Source organism: Ostrinia nubilalis, chromosome 4, assembly GCF_963855985.1.
Source record: "Ostrinia nubilalis chromosome 4, ilOstNubi1.1, whole genome shotgun sequence".
In the NCBI taxonomy this organism is placed as follows: domain Eukaryota; kingdom Metazoa; phylum Arthropoda; class Insecta; order Lepidoptera; family Crambidae; genus Ostrinia; species Ostrinia nubilalis.
Window position 1 is genome coordinate 13,939,906 of NC_087091.1, and position 23,138 is coordinate 13,963,043.

The 23,138-nt window shown below is 41.3% G+C and overlaps 1 protein-coding gene and 1 long non-coding RNA gene across 2 annotated transcripts in view; one reads left to right on the forward strand and one right to left on the reverse strand.

The window, feature by feature from the left end:
• Positions 1-23,138, reverse strand: part of LOC135071225 (calcyphosin-like protein) — an 85,514-nt gene that overhangs the window by 50,284 nt on the left and 12,092 nt on the right. The window lies entirely within an intron of this gene.
• The window catches only part of LOC135071231 (uncharacterized), a 188,706-nt gene that overhangs the window by 27,887 nt on the left and 137,681 nt on the right, over positions 1-23,138 (forward strand). Inside the window, exon 2 of the long non-coding RNA XR_010257226.1 lies at positions 6,883-6,923. This is a non-coding gene — a long non-coding RNA (uncharacterized LOC135071231). The remainder of the gene's footprint in view (positions 1-6,882; positions 6,924-23,138) is intronic.

Here is a 23,138-nt window from a genome sequence, read left to right on the forward strand (position 1 = left end):
TTTTTAACAAACATAGATTTAGGATAAAATCTTCAATGATTACTTCAAATATAAATTTAATAGTTTATTAAGTACATAGCCCTTTCCAGGGCACTTATACACGTCCCAAATATAGCTTGCCCTACCACCACTTCGGGACAACATTATGGACTGTTGCTAAGAAGAAGTGGCGGAAGAAACTCAGTCACCTTTGTCAGCTTTCAGATTCAGAATAATAATTGTGTGAAAGTGTTCTCAGTTTCAGAATTAAAATTCGTGTCAATTACCTATTTGAATCATGGAGAATCTTTGTGAATGGAGTTTCGACCAAAATTGAAAAGGTCTTTAATTCATAATTATTTCCACTACCTACTCCCTTTACAACTATAATAAGTGCACCTTACTTGTTTCATAATATTGCGTAATTTACATTTATAAATCTGTAAAACACGTGTTCGTGCGCAGCTGGCAGGGGTTGCCTTAATTTCTTAGTCGGCTGCGCATGTCCGATAAATATGCACGTAATACGTCACCCCCATTCAAATCCCGATATTTTAACATCTCATTTGAATATTTTCTTTGAGGGTGTTTCTGATATGACGTCATAAATCACCGTCCTAAATAAGCAAGTTTTATTTTCGGTCAATAAGTCGCTGTTAGACCAGAATTATTTGTATGGTTTGGGAAAAATAGTGAACTAAAATTTTGCAATTTTTATTAAGTGTCTCATTACTTACCATTCTGATTTTTAACAAAATTATCAGGGATAACGACGTCGAATGACACGATATTTTGTTATTACAGTTAGTCTCATTTTCCTTTCGGTAGCCTTTGCCGTCTGTATAATATAATTAGGTAGATAAGAGTTCCTATCACGCCCACTGCTGGGTGTAATTGCCACAAATGTAATAATCTTCATGTGGCATTAAAGGGAAACTCGCAGTAATGTATAACGGCGCGAATTGTGCCTACGGGACCACTCAGCCCTTGCCGAATCGTCATAAAGTGTAAAGATAATGTTTCCATTTGTTCTATAGAATTTTGGAAGATATACAGACCTACTAAAAAGTATACATACGTACTTCATTAGAGTTCCGTACGCAAAGGGTTAAAACGGAGCCCTATTATTTTTATACTTATAACAAGATAACGAAATTAAAAATTAAAACCGTATATTTGTAAGATAAATTCAAAAGTAATAACCTATGCTCGTACGTAAATGAAATGACATTCAATATTACGAATTTACACTCAAGAATATTCAAATTCAAGCCAGTTAAAATTAACCAATCACGGGTCCACCCTCAGAGTGAGGCTCTCTATCAATGCTAAAGTTTGAATCGAGTTTTGAGACTAGATTCTTGATACAGCCCTAGTTGTAAATAAAGCGCCATGTTGCTACAATATATTCCCAGACTGAAGAGCTCGTGCTGTTGTCTAAACATAACTGTTACCTAGACGTAACCCACTCTTTTCTTCCCCTTTCATAAACAATATGTTTTCACACCGTCACGCCACAATAGGAAACATTGTTGAGGTTTTCCCGCCAAAACACGCCACCCGCCATGTTTCCAACATGGCGGCGAACGCGTTTTACGACTTCCGTGAAAATTATGGCCGTGTTCTTACGTTAAACTTTTATATCCACTGCGCTGGCGTGTAGGATCCTTAATAATATTATTAAAACCAAAGTATAGGCTACAAACTAAGTTAAGTTTTGCTAAAAAATATGTCACACATCGACGCCATTGCATGAACGTTGTATCTAATAAACAAGTCTCCAAACAGAGCCAACACTGCTCGTTCGTATCAATAATACAGAGGCAATACAATGATTGTCACATAAAGTTAAAATGTTTACAAGTCTACAAAGAAAATCTACATAAATGACAAAACTCGACTCTACATAATCCTAATGAGTTTTTAAGAATATTAGTTAATTTGTATTGCACAAATGCCGCGACCCTCAAGGTAGCAGGAAGGCGCTGGATGCAGTGGACGTCTAATGGCTGAAATCAGCCAACGTTGATGATGATGATTGCACAAATTACTAATAATCTCGTTAACCCCTCATTCTAAGCTAAAATGCGAGTAATTTTGTACTAATTAAAATGCCTATAGGAAGTGCTTAGCTACCGTACTTCTTTGTTGTTGTTGTTGTTTCAGCCGAAAGACGTCCACTGCTGGACTTCTTATTACTTCCAAATTGATTTATTTTTGTTTTCGCAACTCGCGCAATGCAATAGCCGTCAAGTCCGCCTAAGTACGGCTTAAGTTAATTTACGCCTGCCGCTAACAAGCCGCGTAAAGCAGATCGATCGAGTGATTCATTCAGAGCCACGACTTCTGCTCTTTGGTCCATGTGAGAAGATTGAGCGGGTTAGTTCTTACAGATAATGTTAATGTATAACCACTTTGGGTCTAAAACAATGAACATTGAACTTGCTTACCCGAATGAGGGTTAGAACTTCTAACTTAGGTAACAAACGAGTCTTCTAATCCATAACTTGGAAATCTTAGCTATTACATTGCGCCAGGCAACTCGGTTCACTGCATCTGTTGTGTGACTCACATCTTTTAAAATATTTTGGCATGATACGCAGGATCAGTAGAAAACTAAAGAAAGGATCAAAAGTGGGATCAGTCATTAGGCCTATAAAGTATCATTCGTAACGGATTCCATTTCGAATCGCTTTATGGAGCGAAATATGTTACAAATACAAAGGAAACCGGAGCGAAGCGATTCCGGAATTAAATTACTTATGTCACATTGTCACATGCTACTTTTCACAAGGGGGGCAGAAAAAAAGTGCTATTTATGCAGTTCCAATTTGTAGCGCAATTATGAGTTAACTCAATCCAACTAACGTAAAATTTTGTTTTCTCGTTTTCTTGATTTTCGAAGTCGGAAACTCCTGCATTTTCCACAGTACACATAAACAGCGGGAGCAGACAGCGCATTTGTCAGCGACTGTCCAATTTTATTACTCGTTCCGCGGGAAGCTTAACGGCCTAACTTATATTCGCTGCCAAAATAATTATCTTTGGACAATCTTTTCTATGAATATCAAATGAGTGCGATTTTATTATCCGTCTTGTCGAGTTAGCGACTTGGTTGTAGAGCTTTTTAATGTTTAGAAGATTTCTTCTTGTTTTAATAGATGATAGATTATTTAGGAATTCTAAAATAGGTAAGTATGCAGTTGCGTGTGTCGTGTTTTGGGCTCTATATGGTGCGAATTTGTTTTTCGACATTAAAAAATATGAAATGTGCATATTTCTAGCTTCATAAAACACTTCGCACACAGGCAACGAATTCTCACAACACAAACAATAAAAAAATTGGAAAATCAACATTTAGCCATGCTGTTTCATTGTGTGCTCTTTCATGAATAAGTTGTGTCGGCACTTCTGATAAAATCCGAAATTAATGTCTACCATTGTATAAAAAAACATTTTTCCCCAACATTTCAGGTTTGATCAGACCCGGACAACAAAGCTAAGCTCTTCCACGAGGTGTTCATATTTTTTCTATACAAATACACGGAAGTCCCCGAACCGGGTTTAACAAAGACATCAATTGAACCGTCAAAGTAAACAATCCCACTCTTGAGCCCTTCAATTCCATTGATCCTACCTGCGCCCTTTGAAGCGAAAACATTTTTTTCTGTAGTCCTTCTCTTCTTAACTCGATGCTCAAGTGCCTGCTCAACAGTCGATACTCAACAACTCAAGTGCTCAATTAAGAAAATTGAATTGATTTTGCCGGCGGATAAAAGATAATTTTGCGCTGCAACCTGTTATGACGTCACAGGCAATCTGTCACGAGTCTAATGCCCGTTTTCACCATCAATCCCTAATTTTTAAGTGATCCCTATGGTAACACATAACAGGACTTTTGTTTTCATAGGGGTCACTTAAAAATTAGGGATTGATGGTGAAAACGGCCTTAAATCAAATATTTTCAAGGGTCCAAGTTTGACAGCTCACCCTCAGCTAGTGACGTGGTAGCTCCTAAAGTTAATTACATCGATATTAAGCAATTTAATTTTGTTCTAATAGGTGACCTAGCTGCAATTTCTTATTTGCAAAGTATTATTTGTCGATGGTTAGGCTAATGCGCGATCTTTCGTGGATAGTATAGATAGGTAGGTACATACAATAAACAGAATTATGTTAATTTGTTAACAGTTATGAAATCCTAGTGTTGTTTATGACACAGAACGGATGTAGAGTAGAAGCTTTACCAAGAGCTTCTCGAGTTATTTTAGATTTAAGAAGCCATTAATGGCTTAAATTCTGGTAATTCTAGGATCCTGCTTTTTGGCAACGTCTCCCTCCACGATAACTATTCTATACTACTACTTACGGGGTCCAAATAAAACTCCAATTTTTTTGTTATTTTAACTATCGATACTTCCTCATCCCTACCATCAGCCGTCAACGACATGTGTGACCACCCTCAGCTCCCCTCCGATTCGCCATTTGTCATACGTCCTCGTCTATTAAACGGAATACACGTCATGCGTTACTTTGTCAATGTTAAAAGAGCAGAAAGTATGATACGGGTGTAAAACCATAAAATAAAATACCTGCTTACTTCTTGACTTCACTGGAGAACCTTTGAAGAAATCTGTATAGATCCTCCACCTTTCATTTGTCTTCTTTGTATTTTTAGCCTAGGCGCAGACCACCGACTTAGTTGGCCGATAGTTGAGTCGGGCTGTTAATCAGTATGGAGATGTATGAAAGTGTGCACATTACACCGATTTGGTATCGGCCGATTCTTCATACAAATTAAAATCGGGCCCAACTATCGGCCAACTAAAAGTCCGTGGTCTGCGCCTGGTATTTAATGTACAGTCCACAGCATACATTTTTGTTGTAAATTAGCAGCTATTATAACTAGATAAGACGCCACAGTGTGCCGTCTGTTTAACTTTACGTCCTGCACCATTATCGAAATTTAAACCTTTTAAGTTGTATGTGAAGACTGAAGTGGCAATGGGCAGGGCACATAGTACGCAGAACTGACGGCCGCGTACCGGAAAACGCAGCGTGGGACGTCCACCCACAAGGTGGGTCGACGACATCATAAAGGTAGCAGGACGCGGGCCGCTACCAACCGGGTAACATGAAAAGCATTGGGGGAGGCCTATATTCAGCAGTGGACGTCCTATGGCTGAGATGATGATGATGATGAAGTTGTATGTGAAATTCAAAATAAAGTTTAACCTCGAAAATACATCTAGCTAACCCTTCTGTATACGTCTAATACCAATAATAATGTTTCCCCTATAGCATAATTCTGCTGTTACGTTTGGGGCTTTCCAAGAAATGTGTCGATTTTCGACAACAGACGGCGACCAGCCTTTTTCGGCGAATCGATAACAGGAATGTACTTACGATTTTACTAGTTAGTAATTGTGACTGGATTTCATAAAAGCGGACACATTCTTTTTCATGCAATAAAATGTATGAATAACTAGCTTTTGCCCGCGGCTTCACCCGCGTGAAATTTAGTTTGTCACGGATCGTCATAAATTATAGCCTATATGTTATTCGGGGTTATACACAATAATACTGTAAAGTTTCATCAAAATCTGTTCAGTAGTTTTTGCGTGAAAGAGTAACAAACATCCAGACATCCAAACTTTCGCATTTATAATATTAGTAGGAAGTAGGATACGCTTTTAAGTATTATCTATTATAGCGTAGATCAGGGGTGGCCAAACTTTTGACCTGTGAGGTCTACTTATGCTCCAAAATATTTCTTGCGGTCGAATGCAAGGTAGATTTTAGAAGAGTGAAATAAAACATTTTAGCTGCAACAATACTACCACGTTACGACTTACGACCGACCGGGCGACCGAAGCGTGTGAGGAGTGGTCTATATCTATAGGTAAATAGATAGTCAGTGTGCTTGGCGCGAATTGTAAGAACATTTTTAAAAAAGTTCAGTTTATTTAACTCTCGCGGGCTACCAAAATCGTCTTCGCGGTCGACCGATAGACCGCAGTCGACCGATAGAACGCAGTCGACCTCTTGGCCATCACTGGCGTAGATAGTAGCTATGTTATTCGTCGAATAATGTTATTAATTCATTTCGCACAAGCTTCTAAGTCAATTCCGTTAAAACGCCGTAAATCTAGAAATAAAATATTCATCCTGATATTTTATAGTTTGAAGAGTAGGGGAGTCCCCTAACCCGGGGGAGAGGTGCTATTTGTAAATGGATTTTAATTTGAAACCTTTACCTAAGGGATCGTCTGCCGCATTCGATTAAGGTACATTTTGTTGTTTTTCGTAAAACTCATTAGGATGTACTTATTCTGTGGAAGGACAATAAAATTTATCACGCAAGTAATTAAACGCTTTGTATGCAATACTTGAAAAACAATTAATTGTAGACATAACCATATTTGAAGAGCTTAGTACCTAACTATAATATGCTGAATTGCTGACTATGAGACTTTTTCTAGTTATTTATTTATAATATTCAAATATGCTGACTATTGAAAAAAATAATTTATTGCTAATTGAAAAAAAAAACAATGATTTCAAATTGATAATCTCAGTAAATTCGCAGCATCATCTTTTTGCATTCAGTTTCTGGAAATTACCGAAATCAAAACTGAAGAACCACTATTATTTTAGGTTTTTTGGTTGGTAGGTATATGCATAAGTAGGTAGTAGTAACACATACCTTTAGAGAAATAAACTTTATTACCAATGGAATTACTGTTAATGGGAGTAATTTTGCGGTTGGTTGGTTTGGTAACTTGTATAATAATAATCTTTAAAGGATCCAACTTTATTACCACTATATTAGGCTGCATGGGATTAAAGTACTGGATTGCTTACGTATACGTATTTAATCTTAAAATACATTTATTGTTACAGGTATTCTCCACCCTGTTCCCAACCGCTGAATAAACAAGAAGGTAAGTTTGATGTCTTATCACATTTTCGCGGATTCAGAATGAAAATTCTTTTATTCAATTCCAGCGTTTACAAGCCGCTATGAATGTCAAATGAAGTTGCCCACTGAGGTCCACAATATAGGTTTAGAAAGTAGGGCTTCTACTATGTTGGTTACATAAGTTCTAGACATAGGACTGAGTGGGATATGATTGAGTAGCATATAGGGCCTTATTGCACTGCCTTGAGGCTTTATCAATGTTATATCAAGAAGGTAGAGGCAGGAAAACCCCATAACATTTCCACAATATTGGAACACGAAGGGCAAACGTAGACCCATGATTCTTACTCATACCAAGAAAAATATGAGTACCTTCAGATGCAATTGAAAATCAATTTTAGACGCAGGTCTGGGAGGCGAATATGGTTCATAAACCAATCCTATCCGATCGTTAGTAAATCGTAAAATTTTCAAATGATAGACTTGCAATTTTATCATCATCATCATCATTTCAGCCGTAGGACGTCCACTGCTGAACATAGGCCTTCCCCAAGACTTGCACTTTAATTTAAAATTAAAAGTGATTTTGGGTATGGAACTTACTCTATCTTTTTTAGATATACTGCTCTTAGAATACATTGCAATGAGAAAGCCAACGAACCCGCGTTGACTGAAAGTACTGAAACATTCGAGTCTAAGTAAATATTGTATTACGTGTAAAATGCTTCTGAAAGCATTTTCTTTTATTCTTTAGATTCACTATCTAAGTGGGTACGTGTAAAGGCTGTATGAGCGAAAATTGTTAAGTACTGGATTTAAGACTACCAATGTCTAAAATTCTTTCAGTGAGTTAAATTAAGATAATTATTATTACGTTCAACAGATTCAGTGTGATGAAAAGAGAAAATAACAAAATAGTTTCAGGTTATGTAATATGGTTTCTTTAGTTTAAAAAGAACGAATTAGATTTTATAAGTTGGCTGACAATCGTTTAAAGTTGTTAACAGTTTTTAACAAATACTTTATTACTTTAACATCCCACGATCAATAAGCTTCACAGATATATTTACGATCTCTCAACAAGAATAATAAATACGCATTCAAATTTTATTATTACAACGTGCGTGACGATTTGAATAAAAGTTTACAACTCTTTTATGACAACGTTGATGATGTAATTGCGTGATAGATATTACGTTTTACGCAGAATCGTATATTCCCAGTTAATTCGTGTTTTAAAACAATTTTTTTTGAAGGTCAATGTCTGATAAAGTTTCCTAGTTGTAATATTAAAACGAGTTAGATGCACTTTACAACCCTATTAAAACGAATTATAGCATAATCAAGCTGAAATTAATGGTTTGAGACTAGGTTCCGATAAAAACGTGTCAAAGTGCGTGTTAAAAGTCGAAAGTACAGTCGTACGTATGCACATTAGACCAGGTACACATTTGAGTGCAAAATGAATTGTAAAATCAGACTAATTTTTTTTTTTTAAAATCGCGTAGTAAAACTACATAAAGTGTCTCTATTTGGTTAATGTATCATTGAACGTTCCAAAACACGTGAAATAGTTAAAATATTGCAACTTTTTATTAAAAACAGAACACAATTTTTTCGATCTCTACAAACTCTAACATCCAATCATTTTAAGTCTGTTCCGCAGTAAATGTGTTTAAAAATGGAAAAAAACTCTTACTAAAATGCAATCCGACAGACGTCAGTAGCGTCAGCAAATCCAATTAAACGTTCAATGATTCGCGCCTTAATCACATTTTGCACGCATTACCATCCGGTCTACAGTGTGCTCTATGCTTTACGAAATTAAAGTGATGGGGCTGGATGTGACAGTACATTTTAGTCATTGTTTTTAACTGGGATAGTGGGCAACTAAATTATTTGAGATTTTAGCATTTTTTTAGAAAAGGAGTGCCTATTAATTTGGGTACTAAGCCTGCTATTACTTACTCTCGAATCCAATTCGCATATGAAGTATAACGCAAATTTTATATAAATTTGAAATAAAATAGTATTTTCATTGATTTCTTCAGGCTCGCTATACCAAGTGTGCACGACCGCCCACTGTAGGGATCTGAAGTAGCCGCTCGGTGTGTCGGTGCGTGCACTGGGTCTGATCGGCGGAGCTCGAACCGCCAACCGTTCATCGATAGTTCTTGATAAATAATAACACAATGGACTGTATAGCTTCTTTTATTCACTTCACAAATTCACGAAATTAAATCTTCACTTAAAACTATGTAGGTCCTGTCCTTAAGTCTAGAACTACACTACACTTTGCCCGTTCGAATAGGGCAACCGCGTCGCGTTTAGGAGGAGCTTAGCTCGACTCGCACTTATTCCGATTTCTCTTCACTGGACTGACTGGATTCACGAACTCACGAACTGAACTGAAGAACTGACCTTTTGGGCTCGAGGCGCGCTTCTTATGTCTTGTCTGAGAGCGAGGGTTTAGTCGCGGCAATCGCCCATAATCTACACCAATCGCCATGCCCGAATGTAGGCTATCTCTCTTTCAAACCCTCCCTCTCAGACAGACGCGTCCGTGAGCGCTCACATGCCTATCTCGCTCACTCCTAAGCGATTCCCTATCTTCTTATTCTTAATTATCTGTTTTCCTTAATTAATATGTGTCCTCTTAATTATTTTCATGTAAAAAGTAGTACATAGGTTTCGTCTTTCCTTATATATTACAATTTAACTTAGCCCTTAGTAAATTACATCTTCTATAAAGAGTTATTCATCATTTTCCATCTTTACTTACGTAACTTACATAAACGGTTATTATTTCCATAAATTATATACAAGCTATTTAATATTATTACAGAGACCATCAAATACATGTTAAAACCTTAAATATTCAATAATTAACATACAAAACATACACATTTACAGTTTACGCGCAACGGTGTACGCATTCGTTCGCGCCACTATTTCGCCGATTTCCTCCTTCTCGGCGAGTCGTCCCCAACAGTTCTCCCCCCGGCGAAGCTCCCGGCGCCGCCTACTCCATCCTCAGCACGGCGAGCCGAGTCACGGGGCGTCGGAAGACGCCGCCCTTGGTCCGGATCTCCGCCACTCGTACTGCTCCGTCAGGCCCCGGCCAAACTCGCTCCACGACGCCTCGCGGCCACGTGTTTCGGGGTAGGGCGTGGTCCACAACGACCACAAGGTCGCCAGGGGCTAGTTGTCGCTGCTGGTTCTGCGATTGGCCGCGCGGTACCAGGGTAGGGAGGTACTCGCGCAACCATCTCCTCCAGAAGGCGTCGGCAAGCGCTTGCGTCGCGCGCCAAAGCCTCTTCTCGTCAGCGCTTGTCGGGCCCGTTAGGGGTAGACCCGATGATGTCCCCAACAGAAAGTGGTTAGGGGTGAGGGCCTCGGGATCTCGCGGATCAACCGAGACGTGGGTGAGTGGGCGAGAATTGACTGAATGCTCAGCCTCACTCAGCAATGTGGCGAGTACCTCTTCGCTCGGTACCCGCTCGCGCAGCGTGGCGGCCAATGCCACCTTGATGCTCCTGACCAGACGCTCCCACGCACCGCCCTGGTGCGGAGCGCCTGGTGGGATGAACTGCCATCGGACCCTCTGTGTGAGAGCCGCATCCTTCAGCTCCGGCAGCCACTCCTTGAACGCTGCTCGCAGTTCCTGGTCCGCGCCCCTGAAGTTGGTCCCATTGTCGGACCAGATCACTGCCGGCCATCCTCGTCGCGCCGCCATCCGGCGCAACGCCATGATTGCAGAGTCGGTGCTCAGGGAAGGTACCAACTCAATGTGCACTGCTCGCGTGGTGAGGCACGTGAAGAGTGCACCCCACCTCTTCTCTCGACGGCGCCCGATCTTCACTAGCATCGGGCCGAAGTAGTCCACTCCGCAGTGAGTGAAGGCCCGCTGAAAGTCTTTCAGTCGGGAATCAGGTAGGTCTCCAGTTATTGGCTGCTGCGGTGTCGCCTTCCTTATTCGACAAAGCTGGCACGAGTGTGCCGCTGAGCGAACCGCCGTTCTCAGCCCCAGTATTGCGTACTTTTGCCGCAACTCGTTCACGACTCTCTCATTGTTTGCATGGAGAGCCCGCTCGTGGTAATGTTTCACCAGCAACTTCGTCAGCTGATGCCTTCTGTCTAGGATGATCGGCCTTTTCACATCCTCGTCGACTGCTGCTCTTTGTATGCGACCCCTCATCTTGATGATGCCCTCGTGCATCGCAGGGTCCAACGCGAATAGTCGACTTTCCTTTGGAATCGGCTTCCCAGTCCTCAATTCTTTTACTTCCTTGGGGAAACTCTCCTGTTGCGCCATGATGGTTAGGATCTTCTCAGCGCCTTCCAGGTGCTGCACATCCAGTTCTTTTTTGCTCTTCGTCTTCACTCTTTGGATGAAGAGCAATACGTACGCCAACGTCTTCACAAGTCTCTCATAGCTGGAGAATCTGCTCATGTCTATGAGGGTGTCATGTGGCTCCTCTTGCGCCGTGTGCACCGCTCGCTCCTCCAGTTCAGGCCATGAGGCCTCCGGGTCTTTCAGAAACTCGGGACCGTTGAGCCAAGTCGTCGTTATGACCTCCCCGTCCAGTTTCTTCCTGGTCGCCTCGTCGGCGACATTCATTTCGGTGGGGACCCAGCGCCATTCTTGGGATTCGGAGTCTTCTTGGATCTCTCCCAACCTTACTTGCACGTACTGTCGCTCCAGCTTGGCGCCATTCCTTATCCAATGCAGGACGGTGCTGGAATCGGTCCAATAGAAGGTCCGGCTGAACCGCAATCGATGCTCCCGCTTCAGGGAGACCGCGAGTCTGGTTGCGATCACTGCTGCCTGCAACTCCAGCCTTGGGATAGTCTGGGTCTTCTTTGGCGACACTCTCGCCTTGGAGGCGAGCAGGCTCACCCCGGCGCCTCCGTTCTTCTTTGGGAAGCGCGCGTATGCCACTGCTGCATAACCCTGCTCGCTCGCGTCGCAAAACACATGTAGTTCGCCCTCTTCCGTTTCCCGCAATTTATCGTACTTCCTTTGGATTTTAATCTCCGCCAATTGGTCGAGCCTGCCGAGCCAAATCTTTATTTCTTGGGCTTCAGGCGCATCCAGTTCCTGGTCCCAATCAATTTCTGACTTCCACACATCTTTTAATATAATTCTTCCAGTCAGTATGTGCGGACTAATTAGTCCCAGTGGGTCATAGAGAGACATTACCAGACTTAGTGTTTGTCGCTTGGTTGGTATCTTCATCCCGTCCTTGATCTCGGCTGGCACCCGTGCCATCCTTGTGTTGAACCCTATCTGGTCTGTAGCAGGGTGCCAGATCATGCCCAGTGTTTTGTCGGGGGCCTCTGGTCTATTTGTTAAGATGACATCCTCTTCTCGAGCTAGCTTTTCGACCGGCAATGTTTTTAGCACTCCTATGGCATTGCTGCTCCAACACCTGAGGTTGAAATCCGCTCTTTCGTGTACCGAGTTGACTTCTTCAGCGACTTCACTCGCCTCTTCTTCTGTTTTAAAACTATCTATATAATCATCCATGTAGTGACAGTGGGTGATGGCCCGATATGCTCTGGGGTGTTCCTTTCTAAAAGATTCGGTGTTATAGTCTCGCGCACTGAGTGCTAAAAAGGGGGAGCAGTTTGCGCCAAATATTAACCTCTTGAACTGATATCGCTGTGGCGGGTTCGTTCGATCCTCCCCCCGCCACAGGAAAGTCAGCGCAGGCCGGTCTTCCTTTCGAACCTGCACTTGTAAGAACATTTCTGCGATGTCAGCGGAAACTGCCACTTCTTCCTCTCGGAAGCGGTACAAGACGCCGGGTAAGTCCTTTAGACGGTTAGGCCCCTCCAGTAAATAGTCGTTCAAGCAGCGTCCGTCGCTTTGAGCTGCAGCGTCAAAAACCAGGCGTATCTTCTCTGGTTTGTTCAAATTTGTCGTCGCGAAATGCGGAAGGAACCACCTCTTTTCTTCTTCTAGTCGTGTCACGGGTTCCACATATCCTTTCTCTATTAATCTTCTTATTTGCAGCTCGTAACTTGATTTAAATGTCGGATTCCGGTCCATCCGCCGTTCGAGGTTCACGAGTCTCTTCAGCGCCTCCTTGTAGCTTGGAGGTAGGGTAACATTTCCTTCTTTCCAGGTTAACCCTACCTCGATGCGCCCGTCTGGCGTTCTGCGCACTGTCTCTCTAAACGTTGATTCGGCCTTCTCTTCGGCGGGCTTGGTGGCCTTCCTCACACCCACACCGAGCGCCTCCATTTCAAAATTCCAAGCCACTATCTTCTCTAGGTTGTCCACGATGTGGAGCACCGTTCCACCGTTCTTCTTTATCATCCTGAACGGCAGGATCCCATGGACCACCCATCCCAGCGGAGTCTTAGTTGCCGCTGGCTCGTGCTTTGCTCCTCGTCTCACGTCGGTGGCCACGAGCAAGTCCCAATGATCGGCCCCTATTAGGACCTGTGGCTTCGCCTTTCCATAGGTCAGACCTTCTATGTCCTTTAAGTGCGGGTACTTCGATACACGGCCTGGTACTGTCTGAGGTGTCAGCTCGAAGTTCTTTATCGTCCTCAATACCAGCTCGTGCTCCTCATTCTTGAACCGGCCCTTTATGTTTAACTGTACCTCGCGGCTGGCCTCTTCTTTCGTTGTCGCATTGACCCCCTTGATGGTTATGGGCCTCGGCGTCCCGCTCTTGGTTAGCGACTTCGCTAGGTCAGCGTCTATCAGTGAGACCGTAGCGCCTTCGTCCAGAAGGGCGTAGGTCCTTACCTCTCCTAGAGGGCCTCGCAGGGTCACCGGACACATCTTTAAAAGTACCTGCCGATCCGTAGTTGCGGTCGCAGTCACGACGGTCTCCTGCACAGGCGTAGTTCTCCGGTCCGCATGCAGCAGGTGGTGATGAGGTCTAGCACAATGATCACAGGGACGGGCTTTGCAGTTTTGCCGTTTATGAGTGGACACTAGGCACAGGAAACACAATCGGCACTTTTTTATCAGTTCCCACCGATCCGATTCACTTTTGTCTTTGAACCGATCACAGTCTGGCACTACGTGATCTCCACCACAACACACGCACTTTATTTGTCTTTTATTGTCACTTTGTCCATTAATGTCATTGCGTGCGGTCGTTTCACTCGCGTTATATATTCGCGCACTTTTCTTCACTGACGGCTTCGAAGTTGAGGCTTGCGTTCCGGAACTGGAGGCCATCGGCGTATAGGAGTACATCATCGCTTTGTCCGCCTCTTCCATTAGAAAGCGGGACAGTGCTACGATGTCTGGTTCCCCCGGCCGCTTCCTGTCCGCTGCGAAGTCACACCACCTCGTCCGTGTGTGAGGATTGAGTTTCTCAATGACATCCCTCGCCAACATAGGGTTCATCAAATATCCACTGTTATCGATGTTCTGAATAATCGACACGATATTCTGGAGCTTGATGGCGAACTTGTTGAGATCCATTGCTGCGGCTCCTGGTTTCGGCAGATGTCTGATCTCTTCCAGCGCACGATCTATTATGTGCTCTGGCCTTCCATAGTACTGGTCTAACGTTCTCACTATCAACACTGGATCTGCTGCAGTGTAAAGTAGAGCCGCGACGACCTCTCTGGCCTCTCCCCTTAAACTTGACCGCAGCTTTGCTAGATTGTCGGCCGGTGTTCCCTTCGTTAAAATCCCGGAATCACGGATTGCCGCTCTAAACGGAAGCCACTCCGTTGCTGCTCCGCTGAATATTGGCAATTCCTGTCTCCCCGGCCGATAAGCCATATCTCTGATGGCTTCTGCTAGTTGCTCGATAGCGCGCCCGCTGCTTCTTTGACGTTCCCGCGCAGGCGTCCGCGTCGGCGATCTTGAGTAGCGCCCCTCATCGGGGGGCTCCCCCCGTGGCGCACCCGTATCTTCAACACGGGTCGTAGTTGTCGCGGTCGCAATCGGCTGCTCGCGTAGCCAGCCTTCGACCCGCTCGTGTGCGTGGTCGCCGGTTTCGCTCGCAACTCTCTCTTCTTCTTGAATGTCTTCGATCTCGGCGGCCAAACGTTTCTTTATAAGGTCCGCTTCGAGATCAAGTTCCTTCTTTCTAATCGCAGCCAACCGTTCCGCTGCCGCGATCTCCGCTGCTCTTATTCTGGCGGTCGCACTTGAGGTTGACCTCACTGATGGCGCACGTATGGTCACAGTTCTTGGCACCTCTGTTCGTGAGGGGTCTCTTTCTTGCCCCTCTCCTCTCGGGGGTTCCATTTCTTGACCCTCTTCTCGTAGTGGTCCAGTCGAAGGTGATTGCGGCGGCTCCGCGAACGTTCGCCTCAGCGTGGCTTGTCGCGTTCTCGGCTGCTCCTCCGCGGGTTCCCTGCCGTCTTGGCTCCGGGTAACCACCATAGTTCCAGTTGATGATCGGGTTCTAAGTGCTTGTCGTCCGTAGGGTTCCAACTATGACCCGCTTCCTTACGTTCCGGTTTCCAAAGTCCGGGTTCCGTAGCTCGGGTTCCTTAGTTGGGGTTCCGTAGACCAGGGGTTCCGTAGTCCGGGGTTCCGTAGTCTGGGGTTCCGTATTCTGGGGTTCCGTAGTCCGGGGTTCCCTACCCCAGGGTTCCGTATTCCAGGGTGCCGTAGATCCAGGGGTTCCGTAGATCCGGCTCGAAGGACCAAACTGTGCACGACCGCCCACTGTAGGGATCTGAAGTAGCCGCTCGGTGTGTCGGTGCGTGCACTGGGTCTGATCGGCGGAGCTCGAACCGCCAACCGTTCATCGATAGTTCTTGATAAATAATAACACAATGGACTGTATAGCTTCTTTTATTCACTTCACAAATTCACGAAATTAAATCTTCACTTAAAACTATGTAGGTCCTGTCCTTAAGTCTAGAACTACACTACACTTTGCCCGTTCGAATAGGGCAACCGCGTCGCGTTTAGGAGGAGCTTAGCTCGACTCGCACTTATTCCGATTTCTCTTCACTGGACTGACTGGATTCACGAACTCACGAACTGAACTGAAGAACTGACCTTTTGGGCTCGAGGCGCGCTTCTTATGTCTTGTCTGAGAGCGAGGGTTTAGTCGCGGCAATCGCCCATAATCTACACCAATCGCCATGCCCGAATGTAGGCTATCTCTCTTTCAAACCCTCCCTCTCAGACAGACGCGTCCGTGAGCGCTCACATGCCTATCTCGCTCACTCCTAAGCGATTCCCTATCTTCTTATTCTTAATTATCTGTTTTCCTTAATTAATATGTGTCCTCTTAATTATTTTCATGTAAAAAGTAGTACATAGGTTTCGTCTTTCCTTATATATTACAATTTAACTTAGCCCTTAGTAAATTACATCTTCTATAAAGAGTTATTCATCATTTTCCATCTTTACTTACGTAACTTACATAAACGGTTATTATTTCCATAAATTATATACAAGCTATTTAATATTATTACAGAGACCATCAAATACATGTTAAAACCTTAAATATTCAATAATTAACATACAAAACATACACATTTACAGTTTACGCGCAACGGTGTACGCATTCGTTCGTGCCACTATTTCGCCGATTTCCTCCTTCTCGGCGAGTCGTCCCCAACACCAAGTTTTGATCCTAAAATCACTACACTCCTTTATTTTTATGTAGCTCTTCGCTCCGTGAAGCGACTGCGGAATTGAATTTGTCACGAATGTTACTTTGTTTAGGGGGGTCTAAAAATCTAATTGTTTCGTGCTACGGCTTCTGGCGATCGTAAATTAAAGTAAACAAAAGGGTTAAGTAGCTTATCATAGTTTAGTATGTGTCACGGTCGTGCGCCTTTAAATCTGCCGATCGGATCTCTGCGGCTATTCAGGGCGTAAAACATTAGGCCCTTCCAGCTTAATCCTTAAAACCCCCTTTTGCTCGCACGGACAAAGGGCGCCGGCTCGAACGATAAACGGATTAAAATTCGTAAAATGTATGCCTTTGGTATTAGTAACGGCATAATCATAGAAGATGAAGACTGACCCTGTTTGTTAAGTTAGAGACCACCAGCTTAGTAGAAACTGCTTGGTATTTTGGTAATCTTTGGTCAAAAACTAGCTGGCACTAAACACCTGATGAGTGAAAAGCTTTTTCCAGTACCTCACTCTGTAGTCAAAGTCAACATCACATGAAAGTAATGTAACATGTAACCATGAACCACTATTCAATAATTTAGGTATCCTCATCCAGCATCCAGCATATTATTTAAACTGTTTTTCAACGACAAAGTTTGCTTCTAGTCGTTTCTCTTTTGCCACTATCAGATTCGCGTGAGAGAGGTTTAATTTTAACGTGTGTTGTGATGATTTACCATCTAATAAAAAAGGATATAAAGAGCAATATAAAAATGAACAATACCGTGGATCTGCTTTGCTATGATAAATTAGTTGTGTGTTTTGAAATTCAGTGGGGATGAATGAAATTACCCGTGGTTTTTATTATTAGGGTCATTCATCAAACATTATTGGAATAAACTTGGAATTTATTAGCCACACAATATTAATTTTGTTATTTTCAAATTAAATTGGCTTCGTATCCGTAATACCGTCTGTAGAGAATTACCGTAGGTTCACCCTTTTGTGGTTTGGTCGGTAATGTAATTCTGAAAAGGGTTTTAAAAAATATTGTTCACAATCTGAATGATTTCAGTTTAGATATGGGAAAAGATGTGCGTACGCTTTTAGTCGCTATCTATAGCGGTTGTCTGGTACTCATTTTGCTTAGTTTAGGGCTAGATAGGTCTGTGAAAAAGGGCCAAAGATATTTTTTATCATTTAATTAACCCTTGTTGAAGAAAAGTACAGCAGAACCTACACATTTATTTGCGCCTGTAACAAATGAGGGTCGTAAAAGATCGTCTGTTAAAGTCTCCGCAATTCGCAACTGGCAAATAATTCAATTGTTACCCTGTTGCCGCCGCACCGTTGGTCAATTGGACCCTAATGCCCAAATCTAGACCTTTTTAGTACGCACTTGACCCTAAAATCTGGATTGCGGACCAAAACGGTTTCAGGTCCGTACGTGTGTGGAATTACCAGAATTACCCTATTCCGACCGTGATTAGCTAATGTTTTACGGAAGCAATTTATTTGATTGTATTCGTGTAACCTTTCGCAAGGTCACAATGTGTTGGGTGATGTATTGCTATCCTATTTTCCTTTAGGAACTTTTAGAGTACAGAGGACCGCACGCCAAGCTAAATACTATGGCATCTAATGCTGTAGTGATAAGGGAGATTTTGCAACAACAATGAATACATAGTTTGATATGCTGTTGACTGTACAACAGTGTTTTGTGGAATGTAATTTCTTTGAACCGTGTGGAACGGACGTCTTACTTTTGTTGTTTGTAATTTACTCGAGTAGGTACTACATTGTATTCTCACAATCCTTTTATATTCCAAGATATTTCCCTATGGGCAACTTACTAGCTTTATTAGGGTGAAATTGTACCCTATCATAAGGCTAAGGGCTATATACCCAAAAGCTAAGATAATCTGTGATAGGCAAACTTGAGACCACTCTCTACATTAGTGAAAAATTGGCATGATTCGTATCACCTAGGTATTTGGAATTCGAACTTAGGGTGGATTCGACCAAACAAGAGTAGGTTAGGTTAGGTTAGGGTAGGTTAAAAAAAAAAGGTTATATTAATCTCAAAATAAAGATTCGTCAGTTTTGACATATTTCCCATACCATACTGAAACTGTCAATATGCTAGTTATATCAGGAGTTATTCTCGGATAAAAGTTTGGTCGAATCGGGCCTTAGGGTGATAGGGTCTCTAGGGAGAAATCGTATTACATACGTATAGGTACTGAATCGATATCAGTAGTCCTCTAAAGTTGAGCAGTGATTAGTGCATAACTACGCAGTGCATAATGTACGCACATTTCCCTCATATTTCCAGGTTTTCCCCCTTTTTCTGGTGTACAGTTCCGCACGTCGGATTACATTTTTGTTGAATAACCGAACCTATTACGACGGAATAAGATGCTACAATGTTACCGTTATTTGCCGCCGACTTTAACCGAAGTGTAGAGCCATTAACAAACTGTCTGTGGCCGGCGGTGCGTGTGATTCGTTTGTCCGAACCGATTGAACTGAAATTTTGAATAATTACGGACCCGTACGTTTTTGAATGATTTTCGCACAGTATTAAAGTAGATTACTAATGGTCGATTAATTAAGATTTATGAACGATCGTAAAATTCATTTCTTGCATTTTTTAAAAGTTGCTTTTTCTAGCTGAAACTGTTTATTTGGTGGATAATAGATTAGGTACTTAGGTACTAACAATATGGTTAAAAATAAGTTTTTCTTTTTCTACTAACAAATCTATGGCATCTATAGTTGTTGTCTGAATTAAATAGATTTTAATTAATTTTTTTTTTGCCGAGCAAAGAGTGTCTAAAGAACTTTATCGGAACAAGAAAAAAATCGTTTCTAAGAAAAGCGGTGTATTAGAGATAAAAATATGTTGAATCCACTGATTCTTGAAATTCGTCTCCATTCAAATCATGCCTTCAAGTGACAATCTGATTATCCCTTCTTGTGCTCGATTAAGCAATTAAGTTCTTCGTGGTTAGTTCGGAAATTCTCGATTTTAGTTTGAAAGGAAAAGATTTTTTGTTAGAGCACGAGTTCTGCCGACAATCTAATTTTGTGACTGTCCAGAATAAAAATGGATTTCTTGGTAATGGAATATTGTTTAATATTGGGTTATGTTCTATCATTTTTGGAAGACATGTGGTTCATTTGTAAACGGGTGGTTTACTAGATTTCTATTTGCTTGTCTTCAATTTCAAACTATTCTGGTGATGACGAGTAATTTTTATCGAAGTCTTGAGGCTTGTATATTATTTATTGATGAATAGAACGGTAGTACTATTAGAGGCCGGTAGATCTATTCTCATAAATATAAAACACTGGATACTTAACTTTCACATTATTATGTATTGCCTTATTTCTAATACAATTCATCACTTAGCACAAAAGCGCGCGGAGTCGTCTCCGCGCGTCCCTTTATTCTAACGTTTGATCCTAGTGTGACTTTGACAATACGTCAATGTCACTATGACAATAGCTCATTGGCCACAACGATACCGTTATGTTAACGTTTTAGATTTTTCACAATTAACAGTACTAATTATACTGTACAAACAAGTTAACAATCGAGGTTAAATTAAGGTGCTCGCAAAATATTCAATATTGTTTTATGTGATCCTGAATCCACATATTCGTACTATTGCAATTTACATGTAGACACATCAGTCTGTCAGGTTGTAATCCTATCTACCCTTTTCACGCGCACCAGGGGTTAAAACATTATAGTTAATTAGTGATGGACAGGTTAAGTTAATTAACCCACACGTTGTTTTTATAAATCCATCACTGTCAAAGTTAACTGAAATCCTGGATAAAGGAGGCATTGTGTTTTAATTAATAAAATGTAACGTTCGTATTAATTAGCCTTTGTTGAACGTACAGTCAACTGCACATCAGGTTATACATTTTTGTTGCAAAATCGCATCTATCACGACTAAATAAGACGCCACAGTGTTTACGTTGACGTGCCGTCGTCTGTACATACCAATGCAATGATAAATAATTATTATGACGTTGATAATAAAGTCAAATTAAATGTAATCTGTCTTAATGCTTGTTTATTTTTACTGCTTAAATCTTTTGCAGGATATTCTTTTTCAAACATACACTGGTCATCATAAAAATCGACCCACCCGCGACAAGCACTTTCAAACGTAGGTATGCATCCCCACTTCCCACCAATATTACTATACTATATTACCATTTAAAAGCCTAGTTCTAAACTTCATTTCATTAAAGGAAAGGTTTTTACCCCAAAAATGTGTCTGTAGAAGAATCCAGAGTCACTTCTTCAAAAAATAGGTAGTTACGCTTGAGCCAACTTTTATGGCTGTAAAACTGTAAACTTGGGATTAATCGCTATCCATCTGTTAAAGAGGACACGTGAGATCATTATTTGGTTTTATAACCATAAAAATTGGTCTAATTGATCCCAGAGGTGAGCCCAAAGTGAGGTCTTTTTTCAAGTTTTTCAAGTAACATTTATTGTATATGTTAATCGTTTATTAGGAAATTAAATGTGTTTTTCTTTAAGGATATTTATTGGGCTTTCAAATAACACCAATATTGTTGGGGCACCATGATTGTGTCAGTAGAAACGAGTTTTCCTGTAAAACGTAGGTGGGCCGATTTTTGTGATGACCAGTGTAGTTCAGCTACTTATTCATTTCTTTGTGTCATAATTAATATCAAAATACATTTTTTTGATATGGTTGTTGGTTACCATTTTAGGTAAATTTTATATGAAAACGCAGGCAAAATCTAGTCTAAAATATCTTTACACATGGTAGCAATTCATTTACTTTCTTAACTAACACATGCATTACTTATTCATGTGGGGTCCCAGGTTCACACAGCCCTAGGTGCCCTAGCCCTAGGTAACTTAGTTAGGAGAGTCCCTTTGATGTGGCCGGCTTCATAAAAGGTGTCTAGCATCACTAATTACTATGCGCCTTTGTGAATCCGGAATGCAAGGGGTTAAATTTACAGTTCTGGTTTAAGTTTGAGCTCACATGATAAGAAAGGGTTAGAGGGACGAAAATTAAATAAATCTACGTTTTTAATGAGGTACATGCGGTTGAAGGAAGCTCTAAAACAAAAACAAACGAAGATTAAGTATGTTGTAAAACTTGCAAATGTGCCTTCGTTTAGTCGCCGCCAAAAGACGTAAGCAATCTTGCAAACAAAAACTTTGCTGATATTTACTGCGTATTGTCTACCAGTAATGTTCCTTAACCATTAAATAGATACAGAAACTTATCGTAAATACCTACACGTAAACATTACAGAAAGTATTTTTTAAAAGCGTTTTAGTATAAAAAAATCGTTAGTTGTTGTTGTTCTTGACCATAATGATATATGCGTTTCTCTGGTTATTAAACGTGGAACGTTTTTATGAGGACAAAGATTAGAAACTTAATCGTTTTGATCTATAATTTGATCCTCGCTCCCTATTTTGGGAGATCAGGTAGTATTTTTTACCCCATGGCCCATCCCATCGGGTTGATTTATGCAGGTTGTTATTATCCGCTATACAGGTGCAAAATATACCGCGATAGTGTGTTGTTAAAGTATCGATTTGAGTATGTTACCATTATCCAGTTGCTATAAAGCCGTAAGTAGAGCCTTTGACGATGTTTAAAAACGGTAAACAAACATTTACTGCACTACTGGGCCTTAATAATAATTTTAACTTGCAATCATTGACAGATTTTATCAAATAACTAAAAGACGTACCTAGATAGTACGAGTGAGTATTTTTTACTAAACTATATTAATTACTGTCGACTGATAGAGTATGTATAATACCGATCCCGACAGATTAAATGTTATATCAATTATAATTCACTCGATATCTTACCAAGAAGATTTTAAGGACATCCCTCATTTTTGTTATAAAACAGCACCTACTATAACCACATAAGATTACATTGTTTCTGAATGTGCTGTCCACTACGAGTCTATGACCCTCGATACCTAACCAAGAAGATTTTAAAGACATCCCTCATTTTTGTTACAAAACTGCGACTATTATAATGACCACATAAGATGCTACATTGTTTCTGAATATGCTGTCCACTATGACCACTATACCTTTAATTTTTTACACCCGCTGGCCCAGAATCCAAAACTTTAATTATCGCGTGCAACTCTTGACTCCGTCATAAGCGTCAATACTATGTTATTATGTGGAGCTTTAAATTACCTTTTATTTTGTAATAATTACAATGGAATTCTCGACCGGACACGCCAGGGCTGGGTGTAAAAAAGATATACCAGGGTGTCCCAATATTAAAACTCGTCACTCTGACACCAGAGGCAGATGAGCTTAAGATGTTGAAGAAGTCTATGTCCATTTTTAAAAATAATATTGGTCATATTTCAAAACTCATCAAACTTTTCTATGGACATTAATAACTAAAAAGAAAGAAAACAATCTTAAGTTCTTGAAACTTTTCTATAAACATTAGGCTTGTTCAGTGCGTTTTAAGAGCTACCTCCAGTGTCAGTGTGACGTGCTAATCTTGGGACACCCTGTATGAATTATCCGAGGGTAAAAAACGGAATGGGGCATTAGTCGATTCAATTATATAAGCATCAGGAGAGATCAGAAGCTTTGGGACCGGTTTGGCAGCCACT